The sequence below is a fragment of the Hyaena hyaena genome, unplaced genomic scaffold, assembly GCF_003009895.1.
Source record: "Hyaena hyaena isolate Hyena2069 unplaced genomic scaffold, ASM300989v1 scaffold_60, whole genome shotgun sequence".
NCBI classification, from domain to species: Eukaryota; Metazoa; Chordata; class Mammalia; order Carnivora; family Hyaenidae; genus Hyaena; species Hyaena hyaena.
The window spans coordinates 525,396-544,353 of NW_024080692.1; the positions used below are offsets into that span (position 1 = coordinate 525,396).

Genomic DNA, 18,958 nt, shown 5'->3' on the forward strand with positions numbered 1-18,958 from the left:
AGGGAGCAAGCAGGGAAGGGCGGAGAGAAAGAAGGAGACACAGAATCCGAAGCAGGCTCCAGACTTTGAACCGTCAGCACAGAGCCCGACGCGGGGCTCAAACCCACAAACCACAAGATCATAAATTGAGCCGAAGTCAGACGCTTAACCGACTGAGACACCCAGGTGCCCCACATATATCTTTTTGAGCCAGTGATTTCATTTTCCTTTGGATAAATACCCAGAGGGGGAACTGTTGGATCAAATGGCAGTTCTATTTATAATTTTTTTGAGGAACCTCGATACTGTTTTCCAGGGCGGTTGTGCCAAGTTACATGCCTGTCTGCAGTGCACAAGGGGTTCTTTTCTCCACATCCTTGCCAACCCTTGTCATTTCCTGTCTTTTTGATACTGGCCATTCTTTTTTTTTTTTTTTTTTTTGAACATTTATTCAGTTTTGAAGGAGAAAGAGACAGCGAGAGCAGGGGAAGGGCAGAGAGAGAGGGAGACACAGAATCTGAAGCAGGCTCCAGGCTCTGAGCTGTCAGCACAGAGCCCGATGCGGGGCTCAAACCCAGGAGTGATGAGATCATGACCTGAGCTGAAGTCGGACACTTAACCAACTGAGCCACCCAGGCGCCCCTGATACTGGCCATTCTAACAGGTATGATTACTCCTCATGGTTACTCAGAATTTTCTGGGGGGCTGTATAAAAATGCTGATGCTTAGGCCCCACTTCGGAGAGTGTGGTTACTTGGTGTACAGATTGATGGGTTTTGACAACTCTCCACGTGATGCTAGTGTGCAGCCTGGGTTGAGAATCACTTACCTAAGCCAGTGAGGATTATTCCATTCCCCTCTTTGGCAATTAGTTTAGGAATGAACACATGATACTATTTTTAGCCTTATAAGGAGAAATCTGCTTGGGGTGGGACATCTAGGACAGTTTGCCTCACTCTTAGAAAGGAAGAGAAGATGAGGTGATGTCTTTATTTTCTCTTCTGGGTTTTGGTTGAAGACATAAGGAGTGTGATGTCTGGAGCTGTGGCAGCCACCTTGTGACCATGAAGGAAGCTCCCATGTGCAAGGTACAGCTGAGTGGGATGACAGAAATAATTCTGGTCTTTGATGATCTTGCTAAGCTGCTGAATTAACTGACCCCATAGCTGTCCTACCTCAGGACTTAATATGTAGTAAGTAAAAGCCATTTAATTTAGTTGGAGCTGTAATCATCCTGATATACTGATAGCTCTAAAAACAAGTAGGAACACTTATTTTATTTCATTTTATTATTTTTTAAATGTTTTATGTATTTCTGAGAGAGAGAGAGAGAGAGAGACAGACAGCATGATCAGGGGAGAGTGAGAGAGAGAGGGAGACAGCCTAAAATAGGCTCCAGGCCCCAAGCTAGCTGTCAGCACAGAGCCTAACACAGACCTTGAACCCACAGACCGTGAGATCTTAACCTGAGCTGAAGCTGGACGCTTAACCGACTGAGCCACCCAGGCGCTCCTATTTTATTTTATTTTTTTGTATTTTATTTTTGAGAGAGAGACCGAGCATGAGTGGAGGAGGGGAGTAAGGGCAGGAGACACAGAAATCCGAAGCAGGATTTCCCATAAAGAGGGAGGCACAGAATCCGAAGCAGGCTCCAGGCTCTGAGCTGTCAGCACAGAGCCCGACGCGGGGCCCAAACCCAAGAACAGTGACCTGAGTTGAAATCAGATGCCAACTGACTGAGCCACCCAGGCACCCCGGCACACATATTTTAAATGGGGTTCCTGGAACCATGCACAATGGGTCATCCTGGGATCCTAAAGAATTCTGTGAGTATTCTATAGGGATGTTTTATAAATAAGATTCTGTAATGGGTGTATATGTGTTTATGTAGAAAAAGTGTGAAGATACAATTCCTTTCATCTGTTTAAACTAAAGCAGTGCATTCATTTGCACTGAAATTTGAAACAAATTTCATTTTGTTTCAAAATGAATTTGAAACTGAAATTCATTTGAAACAAAGACTGGGGCAGACTTAACCTTTTCCGCCTGGAAAACTTCTTATTTGTCTTGGATAAGATTGAAGCTAAAAATAAGGACTTTTTTTTACAGTGTGTACAAAATCCTTAAACTGTCGCAAGATGTACAATTGGAATTTTTTACAACTCTTATCTTCTGAGTGATTATGAGTGCTACGAACTTTATTACCCCTTGCCTTGAAGATGTAAATCATTAAAATGTTACCATCATGTCAAGGTTGGCCGATCGTTTCTTAAGAATTGTTCAGCGTTAGTGGCTGAAGTGTTTGAAAACTCCTGTACTCCAATCCGTTTTTCTTTGAAAGAATCCGGCCCTCCTTTTTACTGTTAGCTGTTGTGTTCATTTTGGGAGGTCATTTTCATCATTAATGTACACATTACCACCTGATGTACCGTGAGGCCCTTTCACTCTTTTTTGCCTGTCTTACTTGTGCACCTGAAACTTTCACACCATAGCTATAACTCTAGTGCACAGGATTGCAAGTCATATTCGGGTTTAGGAGCCCTGCTTTGAATATCATATATTAGTGCTAGAATATTCATGTGCTGGCATACTATGCTTGACAAAACAATGTGATAAGTGATCGCACTCGTGGTTGCTTGCAGGAACTTGATTTTGGTCTAACATTCTTGTGTTTCCTAAGCATTACCGGCATATTAGTAAAGCGTGTGTCATATGCATATGTTTCCTGGCTTCAACATGTGCCTACGTCTAAGAGAGGTATTACTTTTAGCCTGATCACCATTATTACAATGTGAAGTTTAAAAATTCAAAGCTCCAAAGGCATTAAGTGTAACATTTCTGGTTAACTTAGGCGGATTTTCAAACATTCTCTCCATTACCAGATGGTTTAACATAGAGCTGAATAGCAAACAGACTTACGGTGTAGGAAATATTCATGTGTTCTTATCTAAATAAGGAGGCTGTTATTCAGCTTCTTCTTCGGTACCAAGAGACCAATGAGATTTATAGACGTTCTTACCAGTCGTAACCAGACGTGCCTTGTGAGAGCCACGGATGTAATATGTGTCCTCAGAGCCAAGTGCAGAGTGACAGGTGTGAAGTAATCACCTTTAGAGCCACAGCTCAGTTGGGGGGAGGAGCAGAATGCCAGGTCCAATTGCAGCCTGCTCTGCATTACGAGGGTTTCTGCAGTGCTTCCCAAATGCCGGTCCCCATTCCTATGCCGTGCCCGTTGTTTTCCAAAGCTGCATGATCTGTTTAAATACAGTATACAGCCTTCTAAAAACTACTACTGTCGCACGTAGAGTCGTGCTCAGTTTGCAGTGGGGCGGAAGGTAGATGGGTTTTCCGAGCAGCAGAAGATGAAGGAAAGAGGCTCAGACTGGCATCGGAAGAACAGGATGCTAATGTCAGCCCTGCCACAGGCCACCTGCCCCATGTTTCTGGGTCTCCTCTCCTGCCCTGGAAAGCAAGAGTGTCACCCCGATGACCTCTGAGACCCCCTTCCAGGTCTAAAAGCCCCGTGAGTCAGATTCCTGTACCTGTCAGCTGAGCTCCCAAACAGCAGGCTGGACACTGTGGTTCAGGAAGGAAAACATACAACTGAGAAACACTAACACCCTTTAATGCATTCAATCACTTTCATAGGAAACTTATGTAAACGGTTCGGGACCCATGATGGTCCATCCTATTTTAGATTCATCAGTTAGGAGGCCAAACATTTTCATCTACTGCTTTCTCACTATGTACCCTAACTTACAAAGTCCATTACATTCTCCTGACGTGGAGATAATATACCGCTCCGTCTGATTATTGACACTGTTGAAGGGAGCTATATAAACACAGGCCAATAATATTCAGGACCTAATAAAAATTATGACATTTCCTCAAGGGAACTGATTCTTGCAAGCCTATGAATATATTACATATAATAATCATCAGAGTTAACTCTGCTGTTGGCTTTTTTTTTTCTGTTATATTTAAAATTTTTTTTAAATGTTTATTTTTGAGAGAGAAAAAGAGAGAGAACATGAGTGGGGAAGGGGCAGAGAGAGAGGGAGACACAGAATCCAATCGGAAGCAGGCTCCAGGCTCTGAGCTGTCAGCACACCCGATGTGGGGCTCGAACCCGCAAACCATGAAATCATGACCAGAGCTGAAGTCGGTCGCTTAACTGACAGAGCCACCCAAGTGCTCCTCTGTTGTGTTTTTTATAAAAAACAGAAATAGTCAGGGCACATGCCTGGCTCAGCCAGTAGAGCATGTGACTCTTGATCTCGGGGTCATGAGTCTGAGCCCCACGCTGGGTGTAGAGATTGCTTAAATATGCTTTTATTTTTTAAAGATTTTTTTAAATGTTTACTTATTTTTGAAGGAGAGAGAGAGAGAGAGACAGAGCGTGAGTGGGGGAGGGGCAGAGAAAGAGGGAGACACCAAATCTGAAGCAGGCTTCAGGCTCTGAGCTGTCAGCACAGAGCCCGACGTGGGGCTTGAACTCATAGACTGTGAGATCGTGACCTGAGCCAAAGTTGGACACCCATCCGACTGAGCCACCTAGGCGCCCCATTAAATAAACTTTTAAAAAAGTTTATTTATTTATTTTGAGAGAGAGAGAGAGAATGCATGAGCTGGGGAGGAACAGACAGAGAGAGAGAGTAGAGACTCCCAAACAGGTTCCACGCTGTTAGCCCTGAGCCAGATGTAGGGCTTGACCTCACAAATCTTGAGATCATAACTTGAGCCAAAACCAAGAGTTGGATGCTTAACGGACTGAGTCACCCAGGCATCTCTTCACTAACCTTAAAACAAAAAAATCTTTAATAAAAAAATAAAAACAGAATTAGTCTTACAAAGCTATTTGATGTCTGCACAATCCTTTGTGCATGTAAGAATGCTGCATTTGAATATTAAAACGCCCAAAGGTCAAATACAGAATACATTTATTTCTGTTGTCGGTCTGGAAGGCCAGGAAGAGCCAGCCAATTCCCTCTCTTGCCTCGACACACAGCAGTGGTGAATATCATCAGCAAATTTAGCAATGACTGTATTTCCTAGTGTCTTTGGAGATTTGATTGTCTTTCTTTAGAGCTTATTACAATAGTTAAGAATCTTCAATATCTGGTCATTTTATTTTATTCCAGATAATCCTTTATGTTAGTGGTTTACATCAGTTTTTGCTTGTTTTCCCTGTGTGAGATGTAGACAGCTGGTGAGAATTTTTGGTACGATAACCTTTGTCATCGTTAGTAATTATCTCCGGGTGAGGCAACATGGTGTGTTCTTTCAATTGTTCAACATATAGTCATAGAGTGTCTTTGGTGTGCCATGCCCTGTTCTAGATTTGGGGGGCAGAACAGTGAAAATAAAGGACAGAAACCCCTGCTGTTTGGAGTTTATATTCTTTTTTTTTTTTTAATGTTTTATTTATTTCTAGGAGAGAGAGAGAGAGAGAGAGACAGCGTGAGCAGGGGAGGGTCAGAGAGAGAGGGAGTCACAGACTGAAACAGGCTCCAGGCTCTGAGCCGGCAGTCAGTACAGAGCCCGACACGGGCCCGAACCCACGAACCGCGAGATCATGACCTAAGCGAAAGTCGGACGCTTAACCGACTAAGCCACCCAGGCGCCCCTGGAGTTTATATTCTAAACGGAGGACACAGATGATAAACAAGATAAGTAAGTAAAAGATATAGTGTGTTAGGCAATGGTATGGGCTAAAGGAAATCTAAATGAAGAAAGGAAGTTAGGAAGTCCTGGGAGAGTGCGTGATTTGCAGTTTAGATAGTAACATCTGCATCACCAAGGAAATCAGCAAGTGCAAAGGCCCTGAGGCAGAAATGTGACTGGCTTGTGTCGTTGGAGTAAGGAGGCAAAGGAAAGAGTAGTAACTGATCAGGCCAGAGAGAAATTGAGAAATGGTGGAGGCCTACGGGCTAGAGGTGCTCATGGCCAAGGGCCTCCTGAACCACCGTAGTGACGTCAGCTTTTCCTTGAAGGGGTTTGTGCCAAAGAATGACGTGATCTGACTCTTATTTTAACAGGGATGTCTTGGCTGCCGTGTCTCGAGAGGGGACAAGTCCGGGAGCAGGGAAACCAGTTTGGAAGCTGTCGCAATTACCACGAGCCCGGCTGAGATCACCTGGGGGGTGCTTTCAGGTAAACAGGAAGAGGCCTGAGTCGGAGCCCTGGGGTTCTCTGGTGGGTAGCCTCAGGGGTGTGCAGAGACGCCTACACGGCACTGCCTGAGAAAGGAGCCACCAAGGAAGTAGGAAGAGGCCATTGAACATGGGCTCTGGGAGCCACATTTTCAGAAGAGGGAGGGAACGCCCGTTTCCAACGCTGCGGGTAGTCGGAGCAAGATGAAGACCCTCTGTGGTGGCCTCCGAAGTCATGTCGCACTCAGAAAGCCCCACAGTTCGAGCCAGAGTCGCCCTGTGAAGCCTGGATACCTTTCAGCTGTTACTTAGCCCTCAGTGTCCTCACTGGTATGGAGGTGTGAGACTTCCTGCCTCAGAGTGGGAAGAACCTAAGAAGGTACTGTAGGCGCCTGGGGGCTCAGTCGGTTGAGCGTCTGACTTCAGCTCAGGTCATGATCTCGCGGTTCGTGAGTTCGAGCCCCGCGTCGGGCTCTGTGCTGACAGCTCGGAGCCTGGAGCCTGCTTCGGATTCTGTGTCTCCCTCTCTCTCTGCCCCTCCCTCACTCACACTCTGACTCTCTCTCTCAGAAATAAATAAAGATTTTTTTAAAAAGTTGAAAAAGTTAAAACAAAAAAAGAAGATGATGCAAAGAAAGCATGAATGCATGGGCTCTGGCTGCCATACAAAATGCCATAGACCAGGGGACAGAACAGAATCTGGAGGGGAAAAAATACCACAGACTGTGAGGCTTAAATCACAAAAAAATTATTTTCTCCTAATTCTGCAGACTGCAAGTCCAAGATCAAGGTTCCTGGCTGCATCCTGCTGCCTTCACGTTGTGTCCTCAAATAGGCTTTCCCTTGTGGTCCTGCAAAGAGAGATCTCTTGTGTCTCTTCCTCTTCTTCTTTTCTTTTTTAAAGTTTATTTTTATTTATTTTGAGAGAGAGATTGAGAGCAAGCAGGGGAGGGGCAGAGAGAGAGGGGGAGAGACAGAGTCCCAAGCAGGCTCTGCACTGTCAGCACAGAGCCCAACGTGGGGCTCGAACTCACAGACTGTGAGATCATGACCTGCGCTGAGATCAAGAGTTGGACCCCGAAACTGCTGAGCCAGGCGCCCCATCTTCCTGTTCTTATAGGGACATCAGTCCTAGTGGATTATGACCTCATTTAATCTTAATGATCTCCATACAGGCCCTGTTTTCAAGTGCAATCATTCTGGAGTCAGAACTTCAACATATGAACCAGGGGAAGGGAGAGACACATCTCAGTTCATTATGAAAGCCCTTAATACTTTTAGTACTCAAAAAACGTTAATTCATATCTTATTTATTGTTGTTTATATTATTAACAGTTAAGTTTTTCTTATTTTTACAGTTTAGAGCAAATATATAATAAAACACACACTCAATTCTTACTTAGAAATTAAAAAAGTAATCTATCTTGCCCAAACAAGGTTTAATCAGTGGTTTAAAAAACAACAATAAAAAACAAACCAAAAAAGAAAAAAAAAAAACTGTAAGAAAAAGGTTGGCCAATACTGCCATCTATTGGAATTTTGTTCAAAGCTCATTTGTGGGACTTAATTTATTCATATCTTATACGGTGCCTTCTTCATTTTTCTCTTTCTAATGAGTGTAAATTTGGATGCTTTTGTTCTCGGTTTAATCCCACTAAAAGTATTCTGAGAAATACATACAGTTTCTAACATGATAAATTTGGTCTCTTCCTATTTTGAGGATCCATTCTGAATGAGACAAAGGTAAAGTTTAGACGAGAAGGTATAATAGAAACATCTTTACTTTTGGACACAGCTAAACATTTCATTAATATTAGTTCTTAGTTTTGTTTCTAAATTATAACGTGTTTGGAGTTCTGGCTCACTTAATCCATGAACAAAGAAGGCTAGTTTCAAGAGCCTGGTAGTAGACAATGAAGTTTCAGGTTTTGAGCTGACGAATGTTTGTCTGCTGATTCCGAGGACCAAGTTCCAATACTGCAGAGTTGATTCAGAAAGGACGCGTGGCCGGGGAAAGGGTGTAGCTGGCATCTTAGCACAGTACCTTGGTAATATCAGTGTCCAGGGAGAGCATAAATTGGCATTCTCCGCCTTTGCTAGGAAGAGAGTAATATAGGTCTGACTCCTATGTGAAATTTACCCAAACAGATGTGTGCATACCCTTTAACTCCGTGATTCCACTGTTAGGAATTTATCCTACAGATGTAGTTCCAAGTATGTGAAATGATGGGTAGATAAGTGTATCATTTTTTTTTTTCTTACAGCAGAGATCGGAAACGATCTCAAGGCCAGCAGCATGACACTTTAAGTAAATCATGGTATAGTCATGTAAAAGGAATACCATTATGGTATCAGGATGAGGCAGTTTTCTGTGCTGAAATGGATGAATCCCCAAGATAATATTGTTAAGGAAAATAGTAAAGTACAGAGCTGTGTGTAAGTTATACACATCTGTTAGGAATTCTGTTTTGCTGTGAATAATCGTAGCCTCCTGACAGTGGCTTAAGCTGCTTCTCTTGCTAATAAAAGAAAATCCAGACATAGGCAGGTTATGGCTTGTAAGACTCCCTGAGCCTCAGGACCCAGCTTTCTTTATTGAGTTGACCATCAAACCGAGTGGGCTGCTTCATGATCCAAGAAGGCTGCTCAAGCTCTAGTCATCCAGTACACAATCTCACTGGCAGAAAGAAAACTTTTGAGAAGTCTAACATGCACTTGGGTTTCCATTCCAGCATCTAGAACTTAGTTACATAGCCAACGTGATTAGCTAAAAGAAAGGATGTTAAGGGCACCTGGGTGGCTCAGTTGTTTAAGTGTCTGACTCTTGGTTTCAGCTCAGGTGGTGATCTCACAGTTTGTGGGTTCAAGACCTGCATTGGGGTCCAAGCTGACAGTGCAGAGCCTGCTTGGGATTTTCTCTCTCTGCTCCTCCCCCAGCTTGCACACGTGCGTGCTCTGTCTCTCTCAAAATAAATAAATACACTTAAAAAAAATAAAAAGAAGCCCCTCTGGAAAACAGTGTGGAGGTTCCTCAAAAAATTAACAATAGAACTCACCTATGACCCAGCAATAGCACTGCTAGGAATTTACCCAAGGGATCCAGGAGTGCTGATGCACAGGGGCACATGGACCCCAATGTTCATAGCAGCACTCTCCACAATAGCTAAAACATGGAAAGAGCCTAAGTGTCCATCCACTGACGAATGGATCAAGAAGATGTGGTTTATCTATACAATGGAATACTCCATGGCAATGAGAAAGAATGAAATCTGGCCATGTGTTGCTACATGGATGGAACTCGGGGGTGTTATGCTGAGCGAAATAAGTCAGGCAGAGAAGGACAGCTACCATATGTTTGCACGTATAGGAGGAATAAGAGGAACTTAATGGAGGACCATGGGGGAGAAGAAGGGGAAAAATAGTGGGGGAGAGGGAGGGAGGCAAACCATGAGAGACTCTTGAATGCTGAGAACAAACTGAGGGCTGATGGGGGTGGGGGAGGGGAAAGAGAGCGATGGGCATGGAGGAGGGCACTTGTGGGGACGAGCACTGGGTGATGTATGGAAACCAACTTGACAATAAACTATTTAAAAAAAAAAAAAGAAGCGTTGTTAAGTGTAGGTTTTTAGATGGACAGTAATGAGCAGCCGTAAGTGAATTTGGGGCGCTATTGGAGGAAGTGGGAATGACTGTCGGGACAGGCACACGCTGTCTCCGTCGAGCTATGCTAACTATTATGCGGTGGGGAGGGGACGTAAATAATATGTATCTGTATTTGTTTGGAAAGGGTTAGAATATCTAGAAATATACAAGTACCTAGAAACAATATCGTCTTTGCAAAGACCTAAATTGACTGAGGGAAAGGCCAGGAACAGAGGTACTTTTTGCGACTTACCATTTTGTATTTTTTTGAATTTTATGGTATGTCCATTTTTCCTATAAGGAAACTTTGAATGCAAAAAGGTGTCCGCTAATAACGCTAGGAAGTAACCATACTGCAATATACAAATGTTTCAAACCAACACGTTGCACACCTTGAACTTACACAGTGTTATGTCAATTGTATATCTGCTGCATGTCAACTATAGCTCAGCAAACAAAGAACACATTTGACTTTGAGATTTTGCATCGGACCTGCTTTGTTAGCTAGAGTTTCCCAGAAGGAATAAAGTGGGGGTGGGGTGGGGTGGAGGAGAGATGAAATCCCCTGAGTGGAAGAAAAGACGAAGAGAAACAGGATTGTGTTTTCATTATGCCCACTGGGAAGGAAAGAGCTAACCAGACTCCGGTTGACTCACACCGCCCTTCACATGACTATCTGGCTGGCACACGTGTTTCTCAGCTGAGATGAGGCTTGATAAGAGTTTGCAAGAATGGACAGAAATAAAAACTCCGTGGGGGGTGGGGTGGGAATGAAATCATTGTCTTTAGCACAGCAAACTTTTCCTTTGATATACCTGCACTCTGACACTCTCTGATCCATTTACAAATGAAAAATGCACGTTTGAACTTTGGAATCAGACAACCTGCCCAGAATGCTCTGATGCGTTGAATGCATTAAATGCATGCTGATATTTTCTTTCCTCCCAGAGGAAGATTTCAGGAGCTCCCTGCCTGGACTGGCCCCTTACCCCACTTGCTTGCCGATGCTTGAAATTCTTCAACGGGAGATAAAGCCTCTCATTCTGCAATTTGGAGATAAATCTTAAAATCAGAGGGTAAGGTAAGCCACGTGAAAATGGGGCTGAAATGGCAAGCCATAGAATACAAAGGAGGCTGACAAGGGACAGCCAGCCTGTTGCCGTCCCCACTGAGAGAGAGGGAGTGTGGTATATGGAAGGTGCAACAGAGAGTGTTATCACACAACATGGTTATCTCTGGGCTCATGGGGAAGACAGCCAGCCTAAGGGCCTGTGATAGAAAGAAACAGAGTCTCTTAAGGGAAACCTCTGTGACCAGAGCCAAGAGGCATAGGGGAAGAAAGGGAGCAGTTCTAAGGGAAAAAAGACCTGCATTCCATTCCTGAAGGAATATCCATTGCCCCTGGGGAATAGGCTTAACAATTTATGTAGTCGAAAGGTACAGACTCCCAGTTATAAAATAAAGAAGCTCTGGGGGTGTAATGTACAGCCTGGCATCAGTAGTTAATAACACCATATTGTATATTTGTTTTTTTTTTTAAATGTTTTATTTATTTCTAGGAGAGAGAGAGAGACAGAGAGAGAGGTCAGAGAGAGAGGGAGTCACAGACTCTGAAATAGGCTCCAGGCTCCGAGCTGGCAGTCAGCACAGAGCCTGACGCAGGGCTCGAACCCACGAACCGCGAGATCATGACCTAAGCGGAAGTCTGACGCTTAACCGACTAAGCTACCCAGGCGCCCCCGTATTGTATATTTGAAAGCTGCTGAAAGAGTAGATCTTAAAAGTTCTCATCACATGCAAAAAAGTGTAACTCTGCATGGTAGATACTAACTGGATTTATCATGGTGATCATTTTATGCCGATGATATTTGCAATATATGCAAATACTGCATAATTACGTTGTACGCTTGAACCTAATGTTATGTCAATTATATCTTGAAAACAGTGATACAGGTTTAGTAATGAAAGTGTTTTCTACCAGTGGACACTGGCTTAAGGCTTCCATTAACCAATTTAACTTTTTCCTCTCCACTGTGTTACGTAGATAAATATTCACACAACGTGTGAAGAATGTTGAAATAATCAGCACTGATAGATCTCCATATTAGTGTTTTTCTTAATTTAAATATATCATACTTTAATGTTTTATCCATTTAAAAATGGATTTTGAAAAGTGTTGGCAGTATCTTACAAAGCTGACCAATTTATCTAAGTTATGACCCAGTAAACCCACCCTTAGGTATTTACCCAAGAGACAGGGATGCATATGTCTTTGGAAAGAATTCCTGGAAATTTTTCATAGCTTTATTCAAAATAGCCCCAAACTGAAAACAACCCAGCTGTCTATCAATAGTAGAATAGATTAACCAATGGTGGGAAATTCATAAATGGAATATTGCTTAAGCTAAAGAGGGGATGAACTGCTGAGAAATACGGCAACATGGATGACTTTCAAAAGTACCGTGCTGGGGCGCCTGGGTGGCTCAGTTGGTTAAGCTCCGACTTCGGCTCAGGTCATGTTCTCACATGTTGTGAGTTCGAGCCCTGCATCGGGCTCTGTGCTGACTGCTCAGAGCCTGGAGCCTGCTTCAGATTCTGTGTCTCCCCCTCTCTCTGCCTCTCCCCTGCTCATGCTCTGCGTTTCTCTGTCTCTCAAGAATAAATAAATGTTTAAAAAAAATTTTAAAAAGTACTGTGCTGAGTACAAGAAGCTTTTTTTTTTTTTTTTTTTTTTACAAGAAGCTTTATACAAAACAGTATGTGCTATCTTCTTGTGAGATAAGCAAAATTATAATCTATAGCAGGAACAAGGGAATCCATTCAACGGCTGCCTCTGGGAGGTTGGAGGTGGGGGTATGGGTTGACTGGAAGGTGATCTGCAGAATCTTTAAGTAACCTTACTCTACTGTACCTTGACAGAGGTTTGCACAGATGTATGGTATTCCTTGTAACTCCTGCATGGCCCACTTCAGAACTGTGCATTTCATTGTATGCAAATGTTACCTCAAAGGAAAAAGGCAGCAAACCAAAACTAGACTCGAATAGATGATGTGCATGTTGGAGAATGTGGGGAGAAGTGTATTGCTTTCTGAGACTTACTTTGATATGCATCAGAAAAAATAAATGAATTGGCGAGTGGATAAAGGGATGGATAGATGGATAAATGTGTAATAAAGGAAGTATTAGTAGAATGTAATTGTTGAACCTCATTGGAGAATATATGAGAGTTCATTGTAAAATTCCTTCATTTTTTGGTATGTTTAAAAGCTTTTATAAATAAAATGTTGACAAGGGTGCCTGGGTGGCTCAGTTGGCTCAGGTCATGATCTCACGGTTTGTGGGTTCGAGCCCTACCTCAGATACTCCATATTGACATTGTTGAGCCTGCTTGGGATTTTCTCTCTCTCTCTCTCTCTCAAAATGAATAAACTAAGGGGCGCCTGGGTGGCTTAGTCGGTTAAACGTCTGACTTTCGCTTAGGTCATGATCTCGCGGTTTGTGGGTTCAAGCCCCGCGTCGGGCTCTGTGCTGACTGCCAGCTCAGAGCCTGGAGCCTGTTTCAGTCTGTGACTCCCTCTCTCTCTGACCCTCCCCTGCTCACACTGTCTCTCTCTCTCTCTCCTAGAAATAAATAAAAAACATTAAAAATTTTTTTTATATGAATAAACTAAAATTTAATTGATCTTGAATTTGGAGTTCTAGTAAAGAGCTTGAGCTCTGACCTTACATTATCTATGTTGGAGGTATTTTTGTGAGATTGGGGGTGACCTGCAAGGAGATCTCTTGGCAACTGTGAGACCTTTCATTGTGCTTTTTTGTTCTGTCGAAACTGGCACATACCAGAGCCTCAGAAAGCTTTTGAATGAATGAAATGAATGAATAGTCTGGCTTCACATCATCACAGGGGAAAGGGGAAAGGGGCTCATTCTAAGATATGGAAGTTGGGGCACCTGGCTGGCTCAGTCGGAAAACCATGCGACTCTTGTTCTTGGGGTCATGAGTTTGAGCCCCACTTTGGGTGTAGAGATTACTGAAAATAAAATAAAATGCAGAAGTTTGGCAGAAGGACAAATGGATCAAACAAATGGTGGGGCTGATGTCTTGGAAAATAGTAACTAATAGTAGCAATGTTTATCAATCTTTTTTATTTTTAAATATTGTTTACATTTATTTTTGAGACACAGAGAAAGACAGAGCACAAGTGGGGGAGGGGCAGAGAGAGGGAGACAGAATCTGAAGCAGACTCCAGGCTCTGAGCTGTCAGCACAGAGCCCGATGCAGGGCTCAAACTCACTAACCTTGAGATGATGACCTGAGCCAAAGTCAGAGGCTTAACTGACTGAGCCACCCAGGCGCCCCAATCAATCTTTTTAAAAAATTTATGGGCGCCTGGGTGGCTTAGTTGGTTAAGCGTTCAACTTCGGCTCAGGTCACAATCTCATGGTTCATTACTCTTCCCCTAAATGCATTACTTCTCAAAAACTTGAAAGTCTATTATCTTTTATAGGTTTCTATATAAGTAGCATCAAAACTGCCAAGCAGTTAAAGCTCTTTTGTTATTCATTATCTTGGGCATTTAAGGTTGTGTTTTCTTGGTTTTGCAATATCTTAGGATTGCTTCTTTAATAACAGAGTGGAAGTCTATTGTACAAGAGATTTGGGGAGGCAAAGGTGTACCTACGGACAATGGGCTGGGGCAACTCAGAAAATCATGACGAGATTTTTTCTCCTGGAAATCTCTAATTTTTCTTTATTTTAAATGACTTCTGGTTCAAATTTGACACCCCACTGTTAGGAACACTTCCTTCCCTCCCTCTTTCCTTCCCCCCATATCACCTTCTCTCTCTCTCTCTCTCCAGTCAAAGGAGATTCTTAAGTTTAAAAATTCTTTATTAGCATTGGCCATGTGTCAAGCATTTGTGACACATTAATTAAGAAATAAGACAGAGGCGCCTGTGTGGCTCAGTGGGTTAAGCATTCGACTTCGGCATAGGTCATGATTTCACAGTTCACAAGTTTGAGCCCTGTGCTAGGCTCTGTGCTGACAGCTCAGAGCCTGGAGCCTGCTTCAAATCCTGTGTCTCCCTCTCTTTCCACCCCTCTCCTACTTGCTCTCTCTCTCTCTCTCAAAAAATAAATACACATAAAAAAATTTTTTTAAAAAAGGAAATAAGACAGACTCCAGACACAGCACTTTCTTCTCTGACCTCACACTCAATCAAGTCAATGTTTCTCCCCCCCAAGTTTTAAAAAAGTAGACTCAAATCATCTGAAAAGCTGGAAAATAGTATGCAAACACCAAGTATTCCTCATTTGAACTTAACTCTTGCTTATTTCTCAGATGATAGATAGATAGATAGATAGATAGATAGATAGATAGATAGATGATAGATAGATGATAGATAGATAGATAGATAGATGATAGTTGATAGATAGATAGATATAAGATAGATACATAGATAATGCATAGATGATAGATGATGTGTGTGCATATGTGAATGAGAGAGATTTATACTTTTTCTAAGTCATTGAAATTAAATTGTAGAAGCCATGATACATAACCCTGATATTCTTCAGAATGCATCTCTTCAAAATAGTACATTAAGGCTAGATCTTGAGAAGAGAAAATATTGTGTCTTTTTTTTTTTTTTTTTTAGCTAGACTGGATCATTGAAGGAGACTGTGATCTGAGCAGAGAATACAAGGAGAATGCAGATTGGAGTTCTGGTAGCCATGGAGCCTGCAGTTTGGACCTGGATTGGATTTTCTAAGTGGCCCAACAAAATGGCAGCCCTGTTGCAAAAGCCCAGGAGTAATGGCTCATTTCTGGGTGAAGCATGTTCAGGCATAAGAGCTTCTTGTCAGGCTGGATTTGATGAATGAAGTAAATACATCTAACTAGCTCTGTCCCTGTAGTGTGTACTCCAACCTCCCTTTAAGTTCTCACATTGAATCAAGAGTAATTTTGCACACCAGACAACTGGTAGAGCATCCACTATATTTTGGACCCACTTGAGTATCTAAAATACTGTATAGGGACATTGTCACAATATAAGGAAATCTTCCTTGCATCTTTCCCTCTTTCCACCCCACCATTACATAATCAGGTAGCAACAGGGATTTTCAGCAATAGGTTTAGGAGCACTCTGATGTGGGGTCATTTCCAGGAATCAATTTGATACAAATTGTAATTCTGTCCTCGGTTCAGTACATTGGTTTCCAATAAAGTTATATCATCCATTGGTCAAGTATTGCCAATATTTCTGTTTAATGGTTTAATGTATAGTATGATGACATCAAAACCAGTTCTAGATTTAGTCCGACAGTTTAAAATGTATTTTTCAGGGCACCTGGGTGACTCAGTTGATTAAGCGTCCAACTTTGGCTTGGGTCATGATCTTGAGGTGCATGAACGTGAGCCCCACGTCTGGCTCTGTGCTGACAGCTCGGAGCCTGGAGCCTGCTTCGAGTCTGGGTCCCTCTTTCTCTCTCTTTGCCCCTTCCTCACTTGTGCTCTGTCTCTCTCAAAAATAAATAAACATTAAAAATAAATAAATAAATGTATGTATTTTCTTGTATAAAATTTTGGGGAAAATAATATTTTGAGATAAAAAACATCTTTTAGTTACACAGGCTTAGATTTTCGTCACATTTATATGCCTTAATGTTCAATGTGTGTATTTACTACATTAGAGACTCAAGGCACAAATACAATTGTTCCATTTATTGCCACAATAAGCAACATGGAACATCAAAAATAATATGTATTCATAAAGAAGAGCAAAGATGGTACGGCACTATAAAATTAAGAAGGACATTACAATTGGACTGTATGGGAACAGCCTGACTGATTTATTCCAAGCGATGCATTTTCATCAAAACTCATACATATTCAGCGAGACAAATAGCACGCCGATGAATTCAATGGGCCGCCACTGAAACCGAAACATCTATTTCCTAGCATCTGTTTGCGGGAATTATGTAAAATATTTAATGCAATGTGTTTTCACTGCAATCCTATTTTTGTTTCCCAACCAGTGAATTTTCATTTAAATCAGTATGTTTACCTGAGCCCCGTGTGCGTGCAGTTATTGGAACTGAAATGCAGTTACAGATACAGACTACATGTCGGTGGCCAAGCCAATGCATGTTGATGCAACTGAGCCACTTTTCCAAGACATGTATTCTGTTTCTCTAGAGAGAAACAGAGAGCCCCCTATGATGGTAAATGATCTTGATCGTGAGGGAAGGCGAGAAAGACTGGAGTCCTGGGCTGGAGGGAAATACCACAAGAGCAACAGCTCTCTTAAAACTTTGTTACTCAGGGCACCTGGGTGGCTCAGTCCGTTGAGTGCCAACCTCAGCTAGGGTCATGAACTTGCAGTTCATGGGATCGAGCCTGGTGTTGGGCTCTGAGCTGACAACGTGGAGCCTGGAGCCTGCTTTGGATTCTGTGTCTCCCTCTCTCTCTGCCCCTCCCCTGCTTGTGCTGTTTCTCTATAAAATAAATAACCACTTTAAAAAATTATACAAACAAAACCAAAAACCCTTGCTATGCAAAGTGTGTCCTGTGGTCCAGCAGCGTTGGTACCCCTGGGTGGGGGTGGGGGTGGGGGGGTTGTTAGAAAGGCTGAATCTCGGGCCTCACCCCAGACTTACAGATTTGGAACCTGCATCTTAACAAGATCTCAAGAAAATTTGAACAGTAAAATTTGAGAAGCCCTATTTTAAAACAAACTCTTACGGGGACCCAGGTGGCTCAGTTGGTTGAGAGTCTGACTTTGGCTCAGGTCATGATCTCTTGGTTCGTGAGTTCAAGCCCCACGTCCAGCTCTGTGTGGACAGCTCAGAGCCTGGAGCCTGCTTCAGATCCTCTGTCTCCCTCTCTCTCTACCCCTCCCCTGCATGTACTCTCTCTCTCAAAAGTAAATAAACGTTTAAAAATAAAATAAAATAAACTCTTTTTAAAAAAATTTTAAATGCTTTTTAGTTTATTTCTGAGAGAGAGAGGGGCAGTGTGAGCAGGGGAGGGTCAAAGAGAGAGGGGGACAGATTCTGAAGCAGCCTCCAGGCTCTGAGCTGTCAGCACAGAGCCCAATGTGGGACTCGAACCCACGAACCGTGAGATCATGACCTGAGCCCAAGTCAGATGCTTAACCGACTGAGCCAACCAGGCGCACCTAAAATAAACTCTTAGGTGCACACAGTTATTTTTAGGGTGATGCTAAAAGTTCTAAGACAAGCCCTTTCTCCAGGGAACAAAGAGTTTGGTGGCACCAGCTTCCTTTACCTGCAAAGGCAGCCCCAGCCTCTTCTTTTCAGCGCACACGCCAGACACACGTGTATTTTCTTTGTCAAGGCTCAAGCACCAGAGTCTGCAGAGCTGTCTTCTTTCGCCAGAGTTCACCACCATCACTAGTTTCTCTTCCTTTTATTTTCTCTCCTGTGAATTTATGGGTATATATATGTGTCAACACATTATGAAAACATACATGAGATATATATGTGTTAGACATCATGCACGCTCTTTCCATTTATCTACGTGTTTCTACTATCTTTCCTTGTCCATGTATGCTGGATGGCTTCGACCTTTGAAGCAACCGCATAGTTCTCCCTGCTGTGGATACCCCATAATCTGTACAGCCCGTTCCCCATTAGTGGACGTTTGGATCGTTTTGATTTTTGTTTCTACCAGAAACAGTGCCTCATGAACCTTCTTGAACATCTATTTTTGTGGCCGTGTTTGAGAATTTTAGATCAGATTCCTAGAAATCTTCAGGGTCATGAAAAAGAGATAGAATAGCCTACTAACACTATGCTGGCTCTCAGTAGTGATCAAATGAACGCAAACCGAATAATAGGGCCCCTCCCCTTTTCAGGCTAGCCAGAAGGTTAAAGACTGATACATTTTTGGTAGGAGTGCAAATTGGTGAAGCCTTTGAGAAAAACAGTTAAGCAACCTCCAATCAACAGGTTTAAAAAATTTTTTTTTAATTCTTATTCATTTTCGCAAGAGAGACAGAACATGAGCGGGGGAGGGACAGAGACAGAGTGAGGAAGATGCAGAATCTGAAACAGGCTTCGAGCTCTGAGCTCTCAGCACAGAGCCTGACGCGGGGATCGGATTCGGGAACGGTGAGATTATGACCTGAGCGGAAGTCGGACACTTAACCGACTGAGCCACC

The 18,958-nt window shown here is 42.8% G+C and overlaps 1 long non-coding RNA gene and 1 other non-coding gene across 4 annotated transcripts; one reads left to right on the forward strand and one right to left on the reverse strand.

The window, feature by feature from the left end:
• The first annotated feature begins 992 nt into the window (after positions 1 to 992).
• Positions 993 to 15,674, forward strand: LOC120231675. Of its 3 annotated transcripts, none has more exons than XR_005528382.1 (3): positions 993 to 1,067; positions 6,018 to 6,132; positions 15,431 to 15,674. It is a non-coding gene; the product is annotated as an uncharacterized LOC120231675 (long non-coding RNA). The 3 variants fall into 3 exon arrangements; XR_005528383.1 differs by lacking the exon at positions 993 to 1,067 and adding an exon at positions 5,804 to 5,837; XR_005528381.1 differs by lacking the exon at positions 993 to 1,067 and having other exon boundaries at positions 5,879 to 6,132.
• Positions 15,675 to 17,864: 2,190 nt separating this feature from the next.
• TRNAP-UGG lies at positions 17,865 to 17,949 on the reverse strand. Its single transcript has one exon. It is a non-coding gene; the product is annotated as a tRNA-Pro (tRNA).
• Between the last annotated feature and the right edge of the window lie 1,009 nt (positions 17,950 to 18,958).